Source organism: Anthonomus grandis, chromosome 13, assembly GCF_022605725.1.
Source record: "Anthonomus grandis grandis chromosome 13, icAntGran1.3, whole genome shotgun sequence".
Classification (NCBI taxonomy): domain Eukaryota; kingdom Metazoa; phylum Arthropoda; class Insecta; order Coleoptera; family Curculionidae; genus Anthonomus; species Anthonomus grandis.
This window is the reverse complement of record NC_065558.1, coordinates 8300044-8312303: the sequence shown is the minus strand read 5'-3', so window position 1 is coordinate 8312303 and position 12260 is coordinate 8300044. Positions and strand designations below refer to the sequence as shown.

General features: G+C 29.6%; 1 protein-coding gene across 5 annotated transcripts in view; it reads left to right on the top strand.

Annotated features, from left to right (window-relative positions):
- Positions 1 to 12260, top strand: part of LOC126743997 (zinc finger protein 236-like) — a 168516-nt gene that overhangs the window by 116230 nt on the left and 40026 nt on the right. The window lies entirely within an intron of this gene.

Sequence of the window (12260 nt, the reverse complement as noted above, 5' to 3'; positions counted from 1 at the left end):
AAATATTTTTTTTCTCTAATTCTTGTACGAATTTGGAAAAACGCTGAAATAGGTATCTAACGGAATTAGCCATGGATTATGTGTACAAATTTTCAAAATCACATCTGGTCAATTTTTTGAGTTATGAACTTTGTGTCGAATAAATATAAAAAAAAATCAATATTTTTGAAAAATATATTTTTTTCTAATTCTTGTAAGAATTTGGAAAAACGCTGAAATAAATGTCTAATGGAATTAGCCATGGATTATGTGTACAAATTTTAAAAATCACATCTGGTCAATTTTTTGAGTTATGAACTTTGTGTCGAATAAATAAAAAGAAATCAATATTTTCGAAAAATATTTTTTTCTCAAATTCTCGTACGAATTTGGAAAAATACTAAAGCAGGTGTCCAACAAAATTATCCATAGATTATGTGTACAAATTTTCAAAATGATATCTAGTCAATTTTTTGAATTATGATTTTTGTGTCAAATAATAAAAATCAATATTTTCGAAAAAAAATCTTAAATTCTTGTACGAATTTGGAAAAACACTAAAGCAGGTGTCCAACAAAATTATCCATAGATATTATATACAAATTTTCAAAACAACATCTGGTTAATTATATTAAGGGAATTATATTTAAGGGAACTCAATTAAAAAGAAAATTTAAATATCTAGCAATTCGTAATAAAATAACTAGGGGTTCATCTACAAACTACGTGATATTTTTGCACTTTTTATGGTAAATGTATCCTTTATTTTATAGCAAGTTATTTTCCCAAAAAAAGTTATTTATTTCAAATAACTAAACAGGGAAGGACTTCATTTTAATTATTATTATATACATTATTATTAATACATTATTCATTTTAATTTTCACTTCTCTGTTTACCAGGCATGAATGAAAAAGGAGACTTTGAACCAGCTCTAACATTCTTACGAAATTGTTAGAACTGGTTTTAATGCATAAAATAAGCGCGGTATTAATTAAAATGAAACATTAAATAAATATCTAGGAGTTCGTAGGAAAATAACTAGGGGTCCGTCTAAGTAGAAATAAAGAATTCTTTGTTAGGGATAATTTACGTGATGATTTTACATATTATGTTTATTTTTCCATTATTAGAATATTTATTTCTTCCTTCCAGTTAATTGAACTCTTTTTATGCTTCATCCAGGTATTTGAAATAACTTTATTTCTGTCAAGGAGTTGGGATAATGGTATATTACTTCCAGGCAGTTAAAAAAATGTTTTCTTCCAAGAAATTGGAATATTTTTTTATTTCTTTTCAAGGAATTTTTTTTTCCAGTTAGAAGTAACCACTGTTGATTCCATCATGGCAGCTGCATTTTTTTTTACTTCCAGATAATTACAAGTCACTGTTGTTTTCTTTTTGAAAGAAAAAAAATTAAATTCCATGGAAGGAAACTGAAAGAATATTCCAAATCAATAAGAAGAAGAAGAAACAAACGATTTTAATTCCCAGGAAGAAACAAAAAAAAATTTCCAAACCACCCACTTCAAAGCCCAATATTTTAAAATTTAGTTGGGATATTAGGACATAAGTATGATCGCTGTGAACCAACCTACTCTAGAAATTTACAATTTCAAGGATATTTAGGCATTAATGACGTTAAATTGTTCCCCGTAGTTGAAACCAAGGAAAATGCCTCTTTAAACTGTTTAGAAGAAAACAGACGAGGACATGAACTACCTAAAAAGGGGAAAAAAGTTAGTTCACGTTTTGTCTGGATGAAAAAAGAAAGAAAATATAATTTCAACTGCCTGGAAGAAATAAAACCAATAATTCCAATCAATTAAAAAAAAATATCTCTGTTTTAAACTTATATTGACACCAAAAAGAATTCAAAGGAAATTAAATTTTACATAAGTGGAATATTCAATTTTGCAAAAATTGAGAGTGTTTGAGAAAGAAATATCTTTCAACTCATCTACTACTCGTCTTGGTGCAGTGCAAAGTGAGGTTATTTTTAAACAATTGCCATACAAATATGTTCTCAACTCTTTAAGAAAAATAATCATGTGACTTTTGACGTGGAAATGACAGTTCGTGCAAGTATCAAAATAGCGGATGAAGGTCATCTTGGAAAAAACAGTCAAGAATGATTCCTTTTTGAAAAAGGAGTCACAGAAATGATCCACTTCTTGTAGGAATAAAAACCGATTTAATGTCTGAGAAGAAACAATGCCTGAAAAAAAATTATCAATAGATCCTAAAACTAAATCTAAATGAAGTCAAATCGTTGTTTAAAGAAGAAGTTCTCAACAACTCCAACCTTTACACATTTCGATCTATTCACTGCTGAACTGGTTGAACATTTTACGGGAATACAGTCGTTACATAACCTGATTTATCTCTCTGTTTGTGACATCACCACACGGCAAGAGGAGCGGAATAATTTAAAAGAAAAAAATAGAAGGAATCTATTTGGGGCACGTCGTTGTAGAAACCGGGTCAAGTCCTCCTTCCTAGTACGGAAAGCGAGGAGGAGGAGGAGGAGAGGGAAAAACGCGAACAGGTCCAGGAATATTTTGGCAACGGCAGCCACCCGTCAAGAGGTTTCGTCGTCTATTTTTAATGCTGCGATCGGCAAGAACGTAAGAAGTCAAGAATAAATCCACGCGCAGTTAGTTAAAATTAGAATCAGAGATTTATTTTATATAGTTTTTACCTTTTGGTTAATTGGTGCAGTTTCACGATGTTGCTAAAACAAGAGAAGAATCTGTTCAAAGTCTCTACGAGATCATTAAATTAGAAGTTCTTTAAAAAGGAATATGTTTAAGTTGCGAATTTTTGAGGTGCTATGAAAGCAGCAAAAACAAATATGGTTCTTGTCTCTACGAATTTCTGTTTAATAAATATCTTTTTTAAGGCAAAGCAACCAAAAGAGAAGAATACAAAACAAAAGGCTTTAACTGCTTGGGAGACTTGGAAAGGAGATTTCAACTGCCTGGAAAAAGCACAAAGAGGGTTTAACTAACTGAAATAAATAAATTATTTTATTTCCTTAGAAGAAATTGAATAATTGAATTGTGAAAATTTCATTTATTTACTTCATAAAACAATCATTTAAAGACCACTCAAAGGAAATAATAATGAAAATATATAAAAATTATGTAAGGCCAAAACTGGAGTTACAGCGTGGAACCCATATTATATTGAATAAATTGAAATATTAGAGAGGGTGGAAAAAAGAGTAACAAAAAATCCTTCCTGAATTAAAAGGAAGAAGACTTAAAGGGATCTTATAGAGGCTGTCAAAATCTTGAAGGGACATTATAATTGTCAAATTAGAAATATCCTAAAGTATATTCAATGTCGTTATTCGAAAAAATTGAAAAAGAAGAAAACTGCTAAATTTCAAACTTTTTGTCCTACCAAGTGGTATATCCATGGAACACCTTATCCAAAGAAACTGTGACCGTCACAAGTGTCAATGCTTTCAAGACCGCCTTGACAGGGATCTTACAAATAGTGTGCAAGGTATGATCCACTGTAGTATCTAGTACACAATCCAGAATTACTGAATTACTTGGAAGAAAAAAATTTAATTTCCTAAAAAAATATATTCCAATACCCTGGAAGAAAGAAAATGATTTCAAATCTTGGAAAGATATTGAAAAAAATTCTTTCAGCCCTAGAAGAATTTAACGATGGCCTGTACTACTACAAAGAAAAAAAATCTGGAAGAAAATAAAGACATTTTCCAATTCCCTGGAAGAAACAAGCAAATGATTTTAATTTCCCTGGAATAAAACATTCTTTTAACCAGAATAGTACAACAAATGCTCTCGGTTATTTATTTTTTAGTTGTAACAACGGTGGATTTACTATAATTATTAATAAAAGTTTAGTTTTAATTATTGAGTGTAGTGCAACAAATGTTTGCCATTAATTCGTAGATTCTTAAATATCAAGACATTTTATAAGTTCGGCGTCAGATATGAGTCGATTTTTATTAATGATCAATGGTTTTGTTGTCAAAAGTATTATTTGAGTGCAACAAAGATTTTTGTTTTACAATTCCAGTTTCACCGTTTTGTCAATGAGTTGGAATAATTTTGTATTTCTTTCAGGCAATTGAAATAAATTTTTTTCTTCCAGAAAATTGGAATATATTAAACAAATAGTTTCCTTTGCTTTTTGATAATGGATCTTTGGCATGACAAGTAGTTCCTTTACTCCTGCAATAATTTGTCTTATATAAAAATGAAAAAGAATGAAATTTCTTTTATAAAACTCTTATACAACTTTTATGTAATTTTAACATTTTCCAAGATATCCATAAATTAAGTTGTCATTAAAGAAGTTCTGTCCAGAGGTGCAACATGGGAATTTTACACTGAGGTTCGACAGGCATTTTGTTAATGTTTGTATTTTTTTGGGTCAAGGTCACCACCGTGTTTTACTAACTATGTACAAATGTTTTTATGGTCTTGGCGACCTTAAAATATCGCATAAGGACATTTTTCTCGGAATAATGTTTTATTTCTTCTAGGAAAATAAATTCATTTGGTTATTTATTCTAAGAAATTGCAATCTTCTTATGCTTCTTCCAAGCAGATGAAATCATTATTTTATTTTAAATAAGAAATTAGAGTAATTGTGTATTTCTTCCAGGCAGCTGAATTATTTTCTTCATGATTCAATTTCCTTGGAAGAAAAAATATTGACTGCCTGAAATAGAAATTAACTTATTTGGAACTACTTGGAAGTAAAAGAAAAAAAAAAGCCTAAAAGGAAATACAGAAATTTAACTAGAAGAAAGAAATAAATGAGTTTAATTCCCTGGAATAAACAAATTGTTATACCCTGCAATAAATTGCAATACCCTGGAAGAAAACAATTAACCGCGTGGAAGAAATACACATTTACTTCAATTTCTAAAGACATAAAATTATTTCAACTGCCTTTTTTTATTCAGGAAAATCTACGGAAATCACGCTAAGATTAGCTCATAAAAAAGAGTATTTCACTTAAAACTAAAATGCATTAAAAAAAATGAAAAACTGCTTTTGCTTTTAAATGGGGAGGAAAAGAAACTTAATAAATATATTTTTTTATTTTTTCCAGTTAGTTAAAGTCATCATTGGTTTCTTCCAGGGAGTTGATTTTTTTTTCAATTTTTACACTCAACATTTTTTTTCAAGTAGATTAATTAGTTTTTGATTATTTTTAGACATGCCAGTTTATTATTGTGTCCAGACAAATGCACTAATTTTATGTTGTCTTCTAGAAATTTTAACAATTTTTTTGCATTTATCCAGGAATTTAAATTCATTGATTCTATTTTTCTCTTAGGCAATATTTTTTTTTGTTTTATCCAGGGAATCCAGGCAAATATGTGCTAATAACGCAATAATTCTATCAATATATTAATACAATGTTGTTGCAAGAACAATCTGTTTAATGATTTATTCTTTGTTTGAGGATTGTGATAGTTTGGAATATACCAACTAACTGTAAATCTACCGTGAAAAAAAAAACCTTATGCCTATTAGTTACTTATCCACTAATTTTATACGATTCTATAATTAATACTTTTCTTCCCTCCCGTCACTTTTTGGGGTCAGTCAATGCCTGTATTGTCTTCTTATACAGGGTGTTTCCTAACTACGGTACGAAACTATACAGGGTGAATCGTTAGGTCGTTTTATGAAAAAAAGTTCCTATGAACGTATGTCGGGAGTTGCTTTGTTTCTGAGATACAGGGCGATGAAGGTTCAAAAAAATAAGGGTATTTTAAAAATACTATAACTATCCTTAAACCGATTTGGTTGAAATTTGGTGCAGCTATTTGAAGTTATAAGACGCTTATTTAGCTGTAACTAGATTGAAATTATTAGGTCCAGTGGCGTGTCAGTGGGCACCACATGCTTATTGTTGAAAAAAAAACAAGGCCAATCATTAATTGTTTTGCAGCTTTTTATTTATTATTTATTATTTATTTTTTATTTATTATTTTATTTATATATATTTGCAGCTTTTTTTTTCGTATCTTATCTTATTATCTTCACATCTGGCTTTGTTTTCGAGAAAAATGTAAAGTATCTTTAACTCATTCTAAAAATCTTCCATGGACGACAACATGAAATAAAAACCAATTAATTCGATAAACAATTTCGACCTTAAAGTAAATGAGCAAAATACCAACCTTCTGATAAAATACACGACTGCAAACGATTTGTCATTGAGTGTCTGACACGCTCAAAAATACCTGGAGTATCCCTTAACCCCTCAAGTGAAAAACTCTTTATTATGAGCCAATTTTAGCGTGACTTCCGTAGATTTTCCTGAATAAAAAAAGGCAGTTAAAATAATTTTATGTCTTTAGAAATTGAAGTAATTGTGTATTTCTTCCACGCAGTTAATTTTTTTCTTCTAGGGTATTGGAATAATTTTTTGTTTATTCCAGGGAATTAAACTTATTTCTTTCTTTCTTCTAGTTAATTGAAATTATTTAATGCTTCTTCCAAGCAGTTAAAATAACAAATGTGTTTATTAGGACAAGAAAATGCTTTTTTACCAATTTTCTTAAGAATTTTATTTTTCTTTCACAAAATTGAAATAATTCTGTATTTTCTTTTAGACTTTTTTTCCTTTTACTTTTAAGTAGTTCCAAATAAGTTGATTTCTATTTAAGGCAGTTAAATTTTTTTATTGCAAGAAAATTAAATTGGAAGTTTGTTGCTTTGTTCATAAAAACCCTGAACTAAATAATGCTGTAACACATATCTTACTTGCACCAAAAATACTCAATTTAATACCAAAAGATGTAAGAAAAATAGTAGATAGACAAACATTTAAGAAATCTTGCAGAAATTTTATCTATACCAATAACAAAATTATTAAAGAACTATTTAAGAGTGCATAGTGGATTATAAGTTTGAACATATTAGCATCAGGTGAATAAATCATGTATAATATAAAAAATCCTGCTAACAGGTACATTCAGGTTTTAAGCAGTTAAAATAGTTACTTGTTTCTTCCAAAGAGTTTAACTAATTTTTTTCTATTTATTTAAAAATTTGAATTAATTCCACTGAAACAATGGTTAGATATAACAAATAATTAAATGTTTCACATCACTAACATAAAAAACAAATTTCTTACACTCATGTTATACGAAATTTAATTAAATAAACTCCAACTCTTAAGTTTATTTATTCTTTATTTCTTGTATTAAAGGAAGTCTACGTGACATTTCCAAAATTCTTTACGACACGTTGTATAACAACCAAGATAAACAAGGATGTGTAACTCAGCACAAATAATAAGAAAAAACACATTATCGATCATAAAACCATCATTCATCGCCGTCTAATCTAATCGTGGCGATGTTTGATTTGGCGGTGCACATTTTTACCTGGAAAAGTAAAGAGTTGTTAGATCTTGTAATAACCGAAAATAGGCGTTCTTATCTAGTCAAGGTTAAATGAAAGAAACGCGATCTACGCCCCGTGATTCATTCATTATTCAAACCGTAATAATTACGTCTAAGTGTAAATACATAAACTCGTCATCAACATGAACCATTTTTATGGCTAAAAGAACATAAACTATTACGTCGATCGCTTCTAACAACCACAAAAGTAAACTTCAACTCCTCACTATTAAATGGAAGAAAGACGACCGATACGCCCCTGTTTTTCGTGATTCATTCATTATTCCAACCGTAATAATTACGTCTAAGTGCGAATAAATTAACTTATATCATCAAGAATATAAACAGTCGAGACGTTCCATCACTTTTTACGACTTCTTTGTACGTATTCTTATGATTCCTGTTCGTTCTAATTTCTTTTACCACGTTAGCAAGAGCTGACTGGTGGTCTTTTGAATATATAAAACGCGGACAGTCAGCAGGATGTGCACGGAGGTGCTTCAATTATAAAAATAATAAAAATTATGCTTGTTTGGTTCGAATTAAAAACGATTGTCGTTGCACTTTGACTCTGCTGATGGTTTGCAAAAGAAACAGATTTGCTATTTGACATACTTTTCGCTTTGTACAACTTTATATGAGGTGCTTAATTTAGGTGCGATTTTGTATGGTAAGAACGTGCTTATGAATTCTTTTCAATTTTTCAGCGTGTGAGATAGTATTTTCTAAATTAATTTTTACTATAAGTGACTCATTATTCGTGCCTGTAAAATAATAAATAAGTTATTTTCCCCTTAACATATACCCTATCCTGTTCAAACTACAATCATGCGGCATATTTAATTAGATGGAGGTACCCTGTTTTTTTTTTTGGACAACTAGAGCATTTTTTGTAGATTTCTAGAGAGCTAAAGTCCTGTTTTGATTTTTGTCCAATCACTGAACTAAATTTTCAATAAATAAATTAAAAAACAGCCAACAAACGATTTTTTTTATCTATTTTTTCCATGCAGGTAAAGTCATTGTTTGTTTTTTTTAAGTAGTTGATATCTGGATAAATAAATTTTGGCGCCCAACATGCGAGCGGGAAAAACAATTTCCATTGCTTTATTAAATCTTTCTTCTAGGCAGTTGACGTCTGAAAGAAGTAATTAACGACTTTCAGGCAGTTGAAGTATTTCTTTTTTGTTTAATCAGGCAGTTAATCTCATGTTTTTTCTCGTCTAGGCAGTTGAGGTTTAAATAAGAAAAATGTTTTCAACTGCATAGAGAAACAATTCTTTTCCCTAGAAAATTCCCTTTTATTTTTATTCTTTTTTCTAGGCAGTTGATATTTGGATCAACTCCTAGGTCGAACATTTTTTCCTTGGAAAAAATCTTGAAAGATCGATGCTCAACTGCTTGTAAATTACAACGTTTACATAAAAAAAGAAACAAAAAAAAATATTCCATTTCCTAAGAATATTGTTTTCAATTGCCTGAAAAAATACGTTTAATTTTCTGGAAAATATGTATAACTTACCAAGCAGTTGAACTTGTGACCATCACTTTTCATACTTTTTTCAACATTTTGGCGCCCAACAATGTGGGAGCATTCTCACCATGCTTGACAAACTTGTTAGGAATTAAAACAAAATATTCTAAAAGATCAACGGAAGTCAATTTCTGGATGGAAAAATATCTTTAATTATCTGGAAGCAACAACTAATAATATTTCTTCCAGTAAGTTGAAGTAGTTATGATCTACTTGAAAGGTGAATATCTAAAAGAAAAACAATTTCTTAGTGATCTTCTGGAAATGCTGATTTTTGGGAGGGATTTCTCTGTGATTCTTCTCTCTGAGGAAACATAATTTCAATTTCCTGAAACAATTTTCCCCCCAAAGTAAATGCCAATTTGAACATAAAAGACCGCAAAAATATTTTCATTATTCTTAAGTTTTTTCGTTTATTCCTAGACATTATTAAAAATTAAATTTTCTTTCCAGGCAGTTGAACTATTTAATTTTTTTCCCAAGAAGCTGCAGTTGTTTAATAAGAAATTCAACCTCCTGAAAAAGTGGAAACGCACAACGACTTCCAGGCAACTGAATGTTTTTTTAACTTATTTCAGACAGTTATTTTAATTTTTTGTCTGTTCTAGACAATTAAGCCTGGATAAGGAAAATGGTTTCAACTGCCTGGAAGAAATAATTCATTTTCCCGAAAAAAAATAAAATTTGCCAAATGTTTTTGTTTTTCCAGACAGTCGATACTTGGATGCCTTCAACTGCCTGGTGGATTTTTTCGAAAAAATTTTTCCCTGGAAGAAATGCAACTTTAAAAAGGCAATTTGGCGCCCAACATCAAGCGAAACCCAAAAACTTACGCTTCAAAAGAATAAAAGCATTGATGTTTCGATAAAAAGCAATTATTAATGCCTTCTTTTTGCTGGAAATTAAAAAAAAATGCGAAATTATTTTTTTTGTCGGATTGATTTATATTCCAGGCGGTTGAGATTTCTTCCAAAAAACCGCAGTAATTTATTAGTTGATCTGTGTGAAAGATCATTTTTTGATGTTCAGCTGCTTCTAAGAGATGCAAAAGAAAAAAAAAGAAACAATAAAATTCTTCAACCTTCTAAAAATATTGATTTCAACTGCCTGGAAGAATAATTTAAATTATTAGGAAAATATGTATAATTTACATTAACTCCTTAAAAATGAAAAAAAATTAATAAACGGAAACGCAGTAAATTTGTCAAGCTATTTTACAATTTCCACCAGGTTAAAATAATTTTTCTGATGTTTTCTCATCCAGTTAATATATCACTTTTTGTGTGTGTTCTTCACTTACTGTGCATCCTTAAAAGACACATAAAACGTCTTAAACTTTTTAATTTTCTTATCTGAAAGAAATGGAAATTTCAACATTTTGGCGCCCAACAATGTGGGAGCAATTTTCTCTAAAAAAAATTTGAACTAAGAATGTCAACAAAACACTTCAAAAGAACAAAAGTAGTTGATGTCTGGATAGAAAAATTAACTTTAATTGTCTAGAAGTAACAATTTATTTTTTTTCCTGCAATTTTTTTCATAAAAATTGACAGAAATATTTTTGTTCTTTCTTCAGGCAGTTGAGATTTCTTCCAGGAAGTTGAATTAGTTTTGATTTGTTTCTTCCAGGGAAAAACATCAATTCAGTTTTCTGGAAGCTATAATTTCTAATTTTTAGAGAAACATTTTTTTCATAAAGAAAATGTTAATTTGAACCTTTAAATAAATTTGCAATTTGTTTGGGGTTTTTTTTCAGGTAGTTAAAGCAGTATTTGGTTCTATTCCAGAAAATTTAAAAAAATTATTAATTTATTGAACCATCTTATTTTTTTTTTCAGAAAGCTGCAATAATTTTCAATCTTCTCGATTGACTATTTGGAAAATTGGAAAAATTACTTAAGTTGCCCGGAAAATTTGTATAAATATTTTAGTTGCTATGAAAAAAATTAATTTTAGTTTCCTGGAGGAATTGCACTTAAAAATCCAATTTCCAGAGAATAATATTTTCTATTTTTGAAAGACAATACAAAGTCAAACATTTTGGCGCCCAACAATAGCTAGGTATTAAAAAAACCTGTACCTAATTATAATCAATTTTTAGTTAAAAACTAACCTCGTGCATATATTAATTTATAACCTGGAAAAGCTGAGATTTACTTCTCAGATATTTTTTATGAGCACGATCACATAATTTGATAAGAGTTTTTATATTTTCGGTTATTAATGGACAGTAAATTTTCTCTTTAATAATTTTATTTTTAATCGGAGCATGTGTATTTAAAAGCTGTAAAATATGTTCATTAAAAAACTGCACTTTGTCATTAATATCTATAAGGCGGTACATCTGATCCCAATTTATAAGCAAACCATCGTTTATAAAATTTTCCATATTTATGTTGTTATAAACTCTGAAAATCATGAATTTTTTTAACCTTTATGTTATCATATTGAAATATTGAATAAATCATATTATGATCCGTGATTGTTTCTGCTATGGCAAGCCACTCTGATTTTAATGACACCAAATCGCTACTGCAATTTATATAATCAATAAGGGTACCATCACCAGTGTTCATGTTGATTCTTGTTGGTTCTGTAATACGCTGTAAAACATTAAAATACTCTAAAATAAGTTTTAATCTATTTGAATATGTGTTTTGTTTTAAACAATCAATGTTGAAGTCGCCTGTTATAATTACGTAATCGAAATATAAAGTGAACCTAAAAAGATCCTCCAAGTTATCTAAAAAAGCTGGTATACTATTGGCAGGTGCACGATATATCGTAATAAGGGCGAAAGATCGTTTTTTAATTGTAAATGATACTTCAAAATTATTAAAAGCCAAATTTAAGTTGTTAAATGTTACAGAATTTTTTATGTATAGTGCAATTCCTCCACCACGACCCTCTCTGTCTTGTCTTATTAACTTATATCCTGGCAAATTAAATCATTGGGTTTCACAGTCTTTGTCTAGCCAGGTTTCCGTAAGGGCAAAAAAATCAAAAGGATACTGTGACATATACCAAGAAAATTCATCAAATCCTGTATTCATTAACCTGATATTTAAGTGACCCACCGATAGGTTTCTCATAAAATTAGCTACCAAATCCTGCATGATATTTTGATTATCCGATACACGCACACTACTGAGATCATTAGCCATAATCTATACAATTAATTTTAGTTTTAGCCCCCCGTACCCCTTCCCAAGCTCCCCCGACCGCAACTGCAGTGCCAATCCTAATTTCCAGAGAAGAACTTACAAGGCAATAAAATTCAAACATTTTGGCGCCCAACTATGTGTATAAACCCAAGAAAAAACCTCAAGAGCT